The following is an 11,998-nucleotide window of genomic DNA, read 5'->3' on the forward strand; positions in this document are numbered from 1 at the left end:
GGAGGCACCGATTCGAATCCCCCTTTTGTCGATTAACAGACATAAAGATGAAGCAGTTTGCTCACGGTCACACAGTGGCAGTCTGAATTCATAACCTCCATATAAACATGTTAAAATGTGGTGGGGCTTTCCTGCTGGTCCGGTGGTTAAGACTCCAAGTCCTAATGCAGGGGGCCCAGGTTCAGTTCCTGGTCAGGGAACTAGATCCCACATGCATGCCACAGCTAAGACCTAGTGCAGCCAGATATATTTTTTTAAATAAAATTTTGATTAGGTAATAACATAGGCATGGCTAAAAATCCAAAAGATAAAATAGGGACTACAGTAGAAGTCCCTGCCCACCGCCATCCCCCCAGTTCCCCTTCTGGAGGCAAGCAATGTGATCAGTTTGTTTTTTCCTGATCATCAGGAAAGATTTTCATAAATATACAAACATAAGGGCTTCCCTGGTGGCGCAGTGGTTGAGAGTCCGCCTGCCGATGCAGGGGACACGGGTTCGTGTCCCGGTCTGGGAAGATCCCACGTGCCGCGGAGTGGCTGGGCCCGTGAGCCATGGCCACTGAGCCTGCACGTCGGAGCCTGGGCTCCGCAATGGGAGAGGCCACAACAGTGAGAGGCCCACGTATCGCAAAAAAAAAAAAAGATAATACATATGTATTTTTTTCGTTTTTACCCAAATGGTAGGATATTATACACATTGATTTTTTTCATGTGGTTATGTATCTCAGAGCTTATTCTATCTCAATTAATGAAGAGCTTCCGCATTCTTTTTTATGACTGCATGGTATTCCATCATATGGATGTACCATAAGTTTGTTTAATGTGGACCCTGCTGATGATTATTTAAGATTTTTTCCAACCTCTTGCTTTTACAAAAAGTTTTTTATGTATATCTTAGTTCATCTGTAGGATAAATTCCTAGAAGTAGAATGGCAGAGTTAAAAATTGTTGTGTATCGACAGATTCTGCTCTGCAGCCTGATAGAATAATATTGTTCTCTAGTTTTATTTTTGCACTTCTGAGTGTGGCAGAGGCAAAGCCACACACACACACCCTGTATCTTCTTCCCTCTCCCCCCAGGCGTACAGCTGAACTATGTTTACCAGGTGCCTCGTACATTTAGGTAGGGGTCTTAATGACATTCTTGCTAACAGAATGGGAGCAGAAGTGACATATTACCTCCTTCAAGGCAATCAAGGGTTGGTATGCCAATGGAGGTCAATGATTCGTAGCTACAAGATGGAAGAAAAAGCTGCTCAACCCCTATCAGCCTGCACAAGTGAGAAAACTTTGTTAAGCTACTGAGTTAGGTGCATTTGTTGTTATGGTAGCATGGCCTAGTTTGACCCTAACCAATTCAATAACTTGAGCATGCTTTTTATATTTAAGAGTCTTATGTTTGCCTTACGGTGACCTTCCATTGTAATCCTTTGTCCATTTTTCTGTCAAAATCCATACATCTGGGCTTCCCTGGTAGCGAGTGGTTAAGAATCCGCCTGCCAATACAGGGGACACAGGTTTGAGCCCTGGTCCAGGGAGATCCCACATGCCGCGGAGCAGCTAAGCTTGTGTGCCATGACTACTGAGCCTGCGCTCTAGAGCCCAGCGAGCCACAACTACTGAGACCATGTGCCACAACTACTGGAGCCTGCACACCTGGAACCTGCACACCTAGCGCCTGTGCTCCACAGCAAGAGAAGCCACCGCAGTGAGAAGCCCATGCACCGCAACAAAGACCCAATGCAGCCAAAAAATAAATAAAAAATAAAATTTTAAAATGATAAAAAAAAAACATAAAAACAAAAATCTATGCACCTTTAAGTACCATGCCATATGAAATGAATTGGAGGGTGGCTGCTACCTTGTTGCTGCCATGCTTCATCATTTCCCTGCTCTTAAGTTTCTTAAAGGTGACTTTATGTAGAATAAGTTCTTGAAAGTTCAACTCTTCATTTTATCCTTTCAATTCTAAGATCTCATTCCATCTCTAAATTCTGAAATTCCTAAGGGAAATTAGTAGGTATACTGCATCAGTCAGGTAGACTAGATTAGGCTACAGTAACAAACAACCCCCAAATCTCGGTGGCTTAAAATAATAAAGGTTTATTTCTTGAACAAACTACATGTTCATTGATGGTTGGTCATGGTCCTCATTCCAGAAACAAGGCTACTGGAATAGCCACTGCCTGGAACATCGCCAGGTGCCCATACATACAGCATGCCCCTGGCTTTTAGAGCTTTTTCTCAGAAAGTTGTCTGAAAACAAGTCCCAAGGCTACACCTGAGTTCAAAGTGTGGGGAAGTGAAGTCTCACCAGTAAGAGGGAGAACCAAATATTTGTGAACAGCCCAACGGCTAATCCATTTGATTTCCTTTTGTCCTTGTACACACTTGAGGTGTTGTGGAGAACAGTTTGTATACCAAGAGGGGAGCAGGAACCGCTACATTCCACACTGGCAGAGAGGGGTACTTTATCACTGATATTGCTTAGAACTGTCAGCACGTGACGATAATAAAAACAGACTTTTAATCAGCTTTTGTTGGTTTTAAATTCTCTACAGCCAGCCCTCTGGTTCAGTTGATTCATTTGGACGATTATCCGCACACAACTCTGCAACCAATTTCCCTGCCTCTTTGTTATGTGACAGCTTCTTTCCTATAAACCACAGACATATTTACTGAAAAATACATTAGCATTGTTGCACTATCCCACACGGTAGCCGTTAATCACCTGTGACTAAATTTAGATCTAGATTAAATATCGTTTAGAAGTCAGTTCTTGGGTCACACTAGCCGCATTTCAAGTGCTCAGTGGCTGCTTTGACTACCATATTGGACAGCACAGAAAACATTTTGGCGATCACAGCAAGTTCTATTATATAGTGCTACTGTAAACGCTTGACATTCTTTTCTCCTTTTTTGTGGTATTTCTCAGTAGATAAAGATGAGGCATCTGAAGTCTGGTTTTCCCACACACGATGTATTTGAAGCTTAGATTTCATATTAGAATAGTATTTGTTGCTACAGATTTTTAAAGGGTGTAATGATCACTTCCTTCGCCCAGTTGGTATTTGGGTTTTTAGAAGTTTTTAACGAGAGTTGTATCCCAACGGTACTAACTACAAAAAAAAGAAGGAACCGCTACAACACCTTTTCTAACAATAAAGGTTTTGGTCTAAAAAGACCTAGTTTCCCACTGGCTTCCACTGCCGGATACTCAAGTTTTATAAATACGCATCATTGGGAGAAAAAACAATTCTTTGTTTTTGTCCTGGAAGCGTCAAGCTGCCTGACACCAGGAGTGAGGTGACATGCAGCCTCCAGCTACATCTTGATGATCCCACAGAGACTCACCAGAAGTGGAAGTTTTTACCCAGGAACCCTTTCCCCATAGCCCACCACCAGCCTCCAGTTCAGCCTTGGGAATGTTGGCTGTACATTTAGAGCGTTCATAGATTTTAGCTCTTGTTACTCATGCTGCAGTGAATATCATCATTATACATATAGTTTTTCAAAGTAAATAAATAAATTTATTTATTTTTGGCTGCGTTGGGTCTCCGTTGCTGCACGCGGGCTTTCTCTAGTGGCGGCCAGCGGGGGCTACTCTTCATTGCGGTGCGCGGGCTTCTCACCGCTGTGGCTTCTCTTGTTGCGGAGCACGGGCTCTAGGTCTGCGGGCTCCAATAGTTGTGGCGTGTGGGGTCAGTAGTTGTGGCTCGCGGGCTCTAGAGCGCAGGCTCAGTAGTTGTGGCGCACAGGCTTAGCTGCTCTGCGGCATGTGGGATCTTCCCGGACCGGGGCTTGAACCCGTGTCCCCTGCATTGGCAGGTGGATTCTTAACCACTGCACCGCCAGAGAAGTCCCTATACATATAGTTTTCAACAATTTTTATGTAGGAAAAATAAACTTACAGCCTGTTAGTAGGAAACACTGATCAATTTCCTTAAAAAAAAAAATCTGCTGAAAAGGTAGTATAGTTAGCCTGTACCTTTAAAACTCATCATCAAAGCACTCAAATTTAATGAAGCAGTCAGAAAACACACCTCACAGCTCGCTCTCAAATCCTGGTAAAGGGCAACTCACCATCCCTCTGAAACTGATTAATCATTTAATTAGTATGCTATCAACCTCTGAACTCATTTATTTGCAATTCTCATTGTCATTTAGAGAGAGGTTCCTTATCTGGCAGTCCTAGTTGATTTAGAAACAGTAATTGATGGCTAATGTAATTACCAGTCATCTAATCACTAAACTTCTTTCTATGAGACCGTGAACATACTATTTAGGTTCCAGAGGTCGATTATTAACTAAGTGAGGAAATTTCACTTATCAGATAGACAGGAAAATTCATAAAATGATCATCCACATTAAAGAATTCAGCCCATTGGCTCCCGGTTAGATTCTGTGGGGAGGACCTGTTAGAATCCATTGCTGTCAACACATCTAGTATAATATTGTGATTAGAATGAAAAATGTTTAAATGCTCAGCCCCTCCTCCCAATTTAGTAGTTCTCTAATTTGTTCATTCTTGGTATAATGACTGCTCGTAGATTTTGCCCCTCTATGCCCCATTCTGTTCTTTTTCTTCTCTCTTCCTACAGTCAGTCAGTGGAGAACTGGAGGCCCCCAGAGTCAGATCAAGAACAAAGCTGAGGACAAGACCAAGAGGGGCCAACCCCAAAGATAGAAGCCACCACGAAAGCTGTTAGCTGCCAACTGAAAAGCTTTCCTGATGGAACAATGTAACAGTAGAAATTAATATGTCTAGTTATGCCACAGTATCATTGATTATTTTTATGTGATTTGTAAAACACGTCTGAAGTTCTGAAAATGCTTTATTTAAGCAACAGCGTTCTCACGGTTTCACGATGGTGGTCCTCGTCACGTGACTCTTCATGAATGTCACCAGGTGTCAGAAAAGCCACTGCCTTCTTTAGTAGAATAGAAGTTCATCTCAAGATCTGGTAGATTTGGAACGGGCTTTAAGTGGGGTTGGGTACCTGGATTGGTCAAGACTCCTTTGACTTTCTAGGTAGGGCTCTTAGTGGTCACCACCACGGCCTCCCCTCAATACTCTGCAGTGTGGCTGGGACCAGGAGAAATTATTTAAAGAGGATTTTATTGAATCTAGAGGGTAACAGGAAGGAAAGAACTAGGCAGACAGCCGACCAGATAGTCTAGTTTTACAAGATAAGGAATACTTTCGGGGACCCACTCTGATGCCTTAGGCAAGCTCCTTAGTCTGTCTTGGGCCTGTCCCTCTCACAATAAACACAAGAGACAATGCTGTGCATTTGGGGCAGCAGTCAAGGGCGAGGGTGCTGGAGAGAGGTTGCTTGAGTTTAGACCCCTGCACTCCCATTTCCTGAACAAACTGTCTCGGGGAAGTGGCTTCAAGCCTTTAAGTGTAAATTCTGTCATCTGTAAAGTAGGTCAAACAGTACACCCAGTGTTTGTCAGTATTTTTCCAGTTCCACCTGGGGAGGGGAGTACTCCAAGAGCCTGGATGTCTAGATCAGACTTTGTAGGACATAAATACTTCTGTAGAGGAACAAAAGGGTCTATTCGGTCATGACGGCTTGAGTGAAATTCCTCTTCGGAGCCAATGACCTTCAGCATCCTGCATTTCTCCAAGCCACCACTTTACTTAATCGATAATTCGATCTTCCAGGAATAGCCCTTTTTCTGCAGACCACAGATCTAGATTGCCAGTTTATATATCACGGATGTAAAATGTACTTACCTGAATACTGTTAGTTCCCACTAACCCTCCAGTCCCTCATAGTTCCTCAGTGAACTAACATTAAGTGGCTAAATATGTAAAGTGTCTTTAACTCCAATGTATGTCATAACTGACTTGTATATAAAAATAAATCCTGCTGCATCCTTGATAGGATCAGAAAAAAAATTTTATACTAATATTTTCCCCTAAAGAAGTTGAAATTTGAGATAGAAACGGATTCCAAATCAGGGATTCCTGTGCCAGTGGTTTATCACAGAAGTGCTCTCAGGGGAAGTCGACAGGGAAAGAGAAGCCAAGTCCCAGGGTGATTTCACTCTTACAGGGGGTGGTTTCTGCCTGATCGCACCGGGAACACTGGAGTGGAAGTTCTGCCTCGGAGTTTGTCTCAGCTTATGGCAAGGAAGCTGGGCTTTCACACTTTTCCTGCACTGGCCATGGGCTGGGGCTGCCCAGGGGGAGGGTAAACCAGTAGGCCAAGTGGCCCCTGTAGCTCCAGGGCAGCCTCCTGTGAGAGTCACAGGCGCCCAGAAGCTGAGGAGTGCAACTAGAAGCTGTAACAGGATCCAGCGGGATCTGAGTACCCACAACGTCTGTCTCACAAAAGCACAGAGATTTCATTATCCTCTCCCTAGCTGGTTTTGTTTTTGTTTCTTCACGAGACCACTGTCATCATCAACAATTTCTTTGGCCGATGTTTCAAGTATAATAAAATCAGCTAACAGTTTTGCATAAATTAACTAGCCTTGGATGTTTGGGAACCGTTCTTAAAATAGAACCAGTTTTAGGTAAATGTTGCAGTGTGGTGTTTCAAAGTACATTGGTACCTCTAGTGGGGGCATAATTATTTAATTACATGTAGTCTTTCCTATCGACAATGATCTTCTATTTTATTTATTTATTTTTTTAATTGAAGTAGAGTTGATTTACAATGTTGTGTTAGTTTCAGGTGCACAGCAAAGTGATTCAGTTATACATAGACATATATATTCTGCTTCATATTCTCTTCCATTATGGTTTATCACAGGATATTGAATATAGTTCCCTGTGCTATACGGTAGGACCTCGTTGTTATCCATACAATGATTTTCTAATAGTCAACTAAATATTGTAATTTCCAGGCCAAGGATATTCACAAAGCTCTCACATATCTTAAAATGAATGAGAACATTCCTAAGAGGCTTATCCTAAATCACTTTTTAAAAATGTTTTTTGATGACTTTTTTTATAATAACTTTACTTTTTAAATTGTTTTTGTAATTTTTGGCTGCTTTGGGTCTTCGTTGCTATGTGCGGGCTTTCTCTAATTGGGGTGAGCGGGGGCTACTCTTCGTTGCGGTTCGCAGGCTTCTCATTGTGGTGGCTTCTCTTATTGCGGAGATAGCCTTCTATTTTTAAATATGCTTACAATGTGCGGGACTCTCAGACTTCTTAAACATAATGCTAACAAGCAAGAATTTTTTTTAATTACAGAAAATTTGAAAAATACAGAAAATAAAAAAATTATCTGAATTCCACTATTCAGAGAGAGACATGTTATTTTGGTTTCTTTTCTTCCAGTTTCTTTTTTTTTAATTAAAAAAAAATTATAGAATTTCCACTTAATAATGGTGGAATCAATAATTGGTGGAATAGGTAATCTGGATGACTCTCCAAGGACAGCTAGAAAGGTAGAATACATTTTACATCTATATAATATTCTCTCTCTCTCTCTCTCTCTCTCTCTCTCCATACACACATAAGTATATAAAATAAATATAAGTATATAAAATAAAGTAAATATATATATACACACATATGTACACACTTTATATATATGTATATATATGAGCTAACAAGCAATGGAGAATCACAGAACTCAGATCCAGGACGACACAGGGAATCCAGAGAGTGGGTAGCATTCAGAGCTGCTTCTGGAAGGGGTAGCTGAGACGCAGAGCAGCTTAATGACACTCCGACATTCTCGCTGGGCTACGGGGACAAAGATGAAGCATCTAGTTCCAAGCAGTACAGGAGGAGGGTGCTGATAAACCCTCTAAACTAGGGTTGGTGTTCCCCTGCATCTGTTCTCCACAGAGCAGCAAGAGTGACGACGTTTCTGAAACTAACCGCATCAGGCACTCTTTTGCTGAAAACTCTCCAGTGACTTTAAGTCTCAGAGTAAAACATAAGAAACAAAAAAAAAATTTTAGAGAACAAAAGGACTGCAAGACTCCTACGCTAGCCGTTTTCAACCCTGTTTTTGTGTCAAAAGGACCCAACACCCTCTTTTTACAATAGGGATTTATAATGCTCTCTTGACTACCATGATATGAAATTTATATATCACAGCTAGCCTACACATATAATTTCAGAAAAATCAACATAATGCCCAAACTGTAATATGAAGGAAAAATAAAAGTAATCTATAATAAAACAATATGTATTGCAATATGTAAATTTCTGCATACAACTAGATCAGAAAGTATTACAAACTAGTAAGAAGGTGTTTATACCTTTATGCAGAATTCCTGTGAATACAACCTGATGCACGTGTTTATTCTATCAGCCTCTCAAATACCATAAACAGTGTTGCCTTCCGTGATCTGATTTCTGAATGGTTTAAAAACTCTTGGTAAAGTTCTAAACAAAACCAACAGCAAGCTTCCCTTCCTTCACAAGGTAGTTACATTCCCAGAAAACACAGTATATATTCAAACTGTGCAAAAAGCGGTTTGTGTTTATATGTGGAATGAAGTTAAGTTCTAGGCTCATATAATAAAACAGATTTTTCAACTTATCTACAAAACAGAAACAGAGTCACAGATGTAGAAAACAATCTTACGTTTACCAGGGGGGAAAGGGGGGAGGGATAAACTGGGAGATTGGGATTAACATATATACACTACTATATATAAAATAGGTAACTAATAAGAACCTACTGTACAGCACAGGGAACTCAATACTCTGTTAACAGCCTAAATGGGAAAAGAATCTCAAAAGGAGTTGATATACGTATATGTATAACTGAATCCCTTTGCTGTACTGTATGCCTGAAACTAACACAACATTGTAAATCAACTATACTTCAATAAAAAAATTTTAATTTAATTTAATTAAAAAAAAAAAGAAAAAAGTAACACAGTGGCTATTCGTTCCTGGCCCCAAAGACTTGTCTCATTTTTCCTCCTACTGGGAAATGCGCAGAGACAGGGTGTTTTCTATCTAGTCTTCGCCTGACACTGTGATGTTTATTCTTAGTCAGTGGGGCCTGCCACTGGTTTTTGAAGTTTTTGTGAATGGAGAAGTTAATTTTGAGGGGAGAGATAGCTAAGAACCTCTGTAAGTTATATCACCCCAAAGCCAATTGACTACAGGTGGTTAGAAATCAGCTTGGCTTAGAGCCCTCAATTCTCTTTGTAATGTGAGTTGTTTATGGACCCCAAACCTCACAACTAAATGGAAGTGTCAGAAGTGATTATAGGTCTGGCAGACTTTCTGAGGGGTGTTTTGAGTTAGTCACAGCAGGCAGCCTTCCAGTAATAGCTATTGTGCCTATCAAATTGGGCTCAATAAAAGGGTATGCAATAAATAAAGAAATCAAGGAACGAAATTCCAACCATTTCCATACTATACTATAGATAAATGATACCTGGAGGAGGTCCCTGTCTTTTTAAATTTTTTTTTTGGAGTATAGTTTTTACAATGTTGTGTTAGTTTCAGGTGTACATCAGTGACTCAGTTATTGCTTGTTTTATTTAAATTTAATTTATTTTTTATACAGTAGGTTCTTATTAGTTATCTGTTTTATACATATTAGTGTATACATGTCAATTCCAGTCTCCCAATTCATCCCACCACCACCATCCCCGCCCCGCCACTTTCCCCCCTTGGTGTCCATACGTTTGTTCTCTACATCTGTGTCTCTATTATGTGTCTCTTCTCCATTGTATATTCTTGCCTCCTTTGTCATAGATTAGTTGACCACAGCTGCATGGGTTTATCTCTGGGTTTTCTATCCTGTTCCACTGATCTAGAGTTCTGTTTTTGTGCTGGTACCATATTGTCTTGATGACTATAGCTTTGTAGAATAGTCAGAAGTCAGGGAGTCTGATTCCTCCAGCTCTGTTTTTTCCCCTCAAGATTGCTTTGGCTGTTTGGGGTCTTTTGTGTCTCCATACAAAATTTAAGATTATTTTTTGTTCTAGTTCTGTAAAAAATGCCACTGGTAATTTGATAGGGATTGCATTGAATCTGTAGATTGGTTTGGGTAGTATAGTCATTTTCACAATATTGATTCTTCTAATCCAAGAACATGGTATATCTCTCCATCTGGTTGTGTCATCTTTGATTTCTTTCATCAGTGTCTTATAGTTTTCTGAGTACAGGTCTTTTACCTCCTTAGGTAGGTTTATTTCTAGGTATTTTATTCTTTGTGTTGCAATGGTGAATGGGATTGTTTCCTTAATTTCTCTTTCTGATCTTTCGTTGTTAGTGTATAGGAATGCAATAGATTTCTGTGCATTAATTTTGTATCCTGCAACTTTACCAAATTCATTGATTAGCTCTAGTAGTTTTCTGGTGGCATCTTGAGGATTTTCTATGCATAGTATCACGTCATCTGCAAACACTGACAGTTTTACTTCTTCTTTTCCAATTTGTATTACTTTTATTTCTTTTTCTTCTCTGATTGCCATGGCTAGGACTTCCAAAACCATGTTGAATAATAGTGGTGAGAGTTGATATTCTTCTCTTGTTCCTGATCTTAGAAGAAATGCTTTCAGTTTTTCACCATTGAGAATGATGTTTGCTGTGGGTTTGCTGTATATGGCCTTTATTATGTTGAGGGAGGTTCCCTCTATGCCGCCTTTCTGGAGAGTTTTTATTATAAATGGGTGTTGAATTTTGTCAAAGGCTTTTTCTGCATCTGTTGAGATGAGCATATGGTTTTTATTCTTCAGTTTTGTTAATATGGTGTGTCACATTGATTGATTTGCATATATTGAAGAATCCTTGCATCCACTTGATGACGGTGTATGATCCTTTTAATGTGTTGTTGGATTCTGTTTGCTAGTATTTTGTTGAGGATTTTTGCATCTATGTTCATCAGTTATATTGGCCTGTAATTTTCTTTTTTTGTAGTATCTTTGTCTGGTTTTGGTATCAGGGTGATGACAGCCTCATAGAATGAGTTTGGGAGTGTCCCTTCCTCTGCAATTTTTTGGAAGAGTTTGAGAAGGATGGGTGTTAGCTCTCTTCTAAATGTTTGATAGAATTCATCTGTGAAGCCATCTGGTTCTGGACTTTTGTTTGTTGGAAGATTTTTAATCACAGTTTCAATTTCATTACTTGTGATTGGTCTGTTCATATTTTCCATTTCTTCCTGGTTCAGTCTTGGAAGGTTATGCCTTTCTAAGAATTTGTCCATTTCTTCCAGTGTGTCCATTTTATTGGCACAGAGTTGCTTGTAATAGTCTCTTATGATGCTTTGTATTTCTGGAGTGTCCATTGTAACTTCTCCTTCTTCATTTCTAATTTTATTGATTTGAGTCATCTCCCTCTTTTTCTTGATGAGTCTGGCTAAAGGTTTATCAATTTTGTTTATTTCTCAAAGAATCAACTTTTAGTTTTATCGATCTTTGCTATTGTTTTCTTTGTTTCTATTTCATTTATTTCTGCTCTGATCTTTATGATTTCTTTCCTTCTACTAACTTCGGGTTTTGTTTGTTCTTCTTTCTCTAGTTCCTTTAGGTGTAAGGTTAGATTGTTTACTTGAGATTTTTCTTGTTTCTTGAGGTAAGCTTGTATAGCTATAAACTTCCCTCTTAGAAGTGCTTTTGCTGCATCCAATAGGTTTTGGATCGTCGTGTTTTCATTGTAATTTGTCTCTAGATATTTTTTTCATTTCCTCTTTGATTTCTTCAGTGATCTCTTGGTTATTTAGTAACGTATTGTTTAGGCTCCATGTGTTTGTGTTTTTTACTTTTTTTCCCCCCTGTAATTGATATCTAATCTCATAGCACTGTGGTTGGAAAAGATGCTTGATATGATTTCAATTTTCTAAAATTTACTGAGGCTTGATTTGTGACCCAAAATGTGATCTATCCAGGAGAAAGTTCCATGTGCCCTTGAGAAGAAAGTGTAATCTGCTGTTTTTGGATGGAATGTCCTATAAATACCAATTAAATCTACCTGGTCAATTGTGTTATTTAAAGCTTGTCTTCCCTTATTAATTTTCTGTCTGGATGTTCTATCCATTGGTGTAAGTGAGGTGTTAAA

Source organism: Neophocaena asiaeorientalis, unplaced genomic scaffold (assembly GCF_003031525.2).
Source record: "Neophocaena asiaeorientalis asiaeorientalis breed wild unplaced genomic scaffold, Neophocaena_asiaeorientalis_V1.1 scaffold154, whole genome shotgun sequence".
NCBI lineage: Eukaryota > Metazoa > Chordata > Mammalia > Artiodactyla > Phocoenidae > Neophocaena > Neophocaena asiaeorientalis.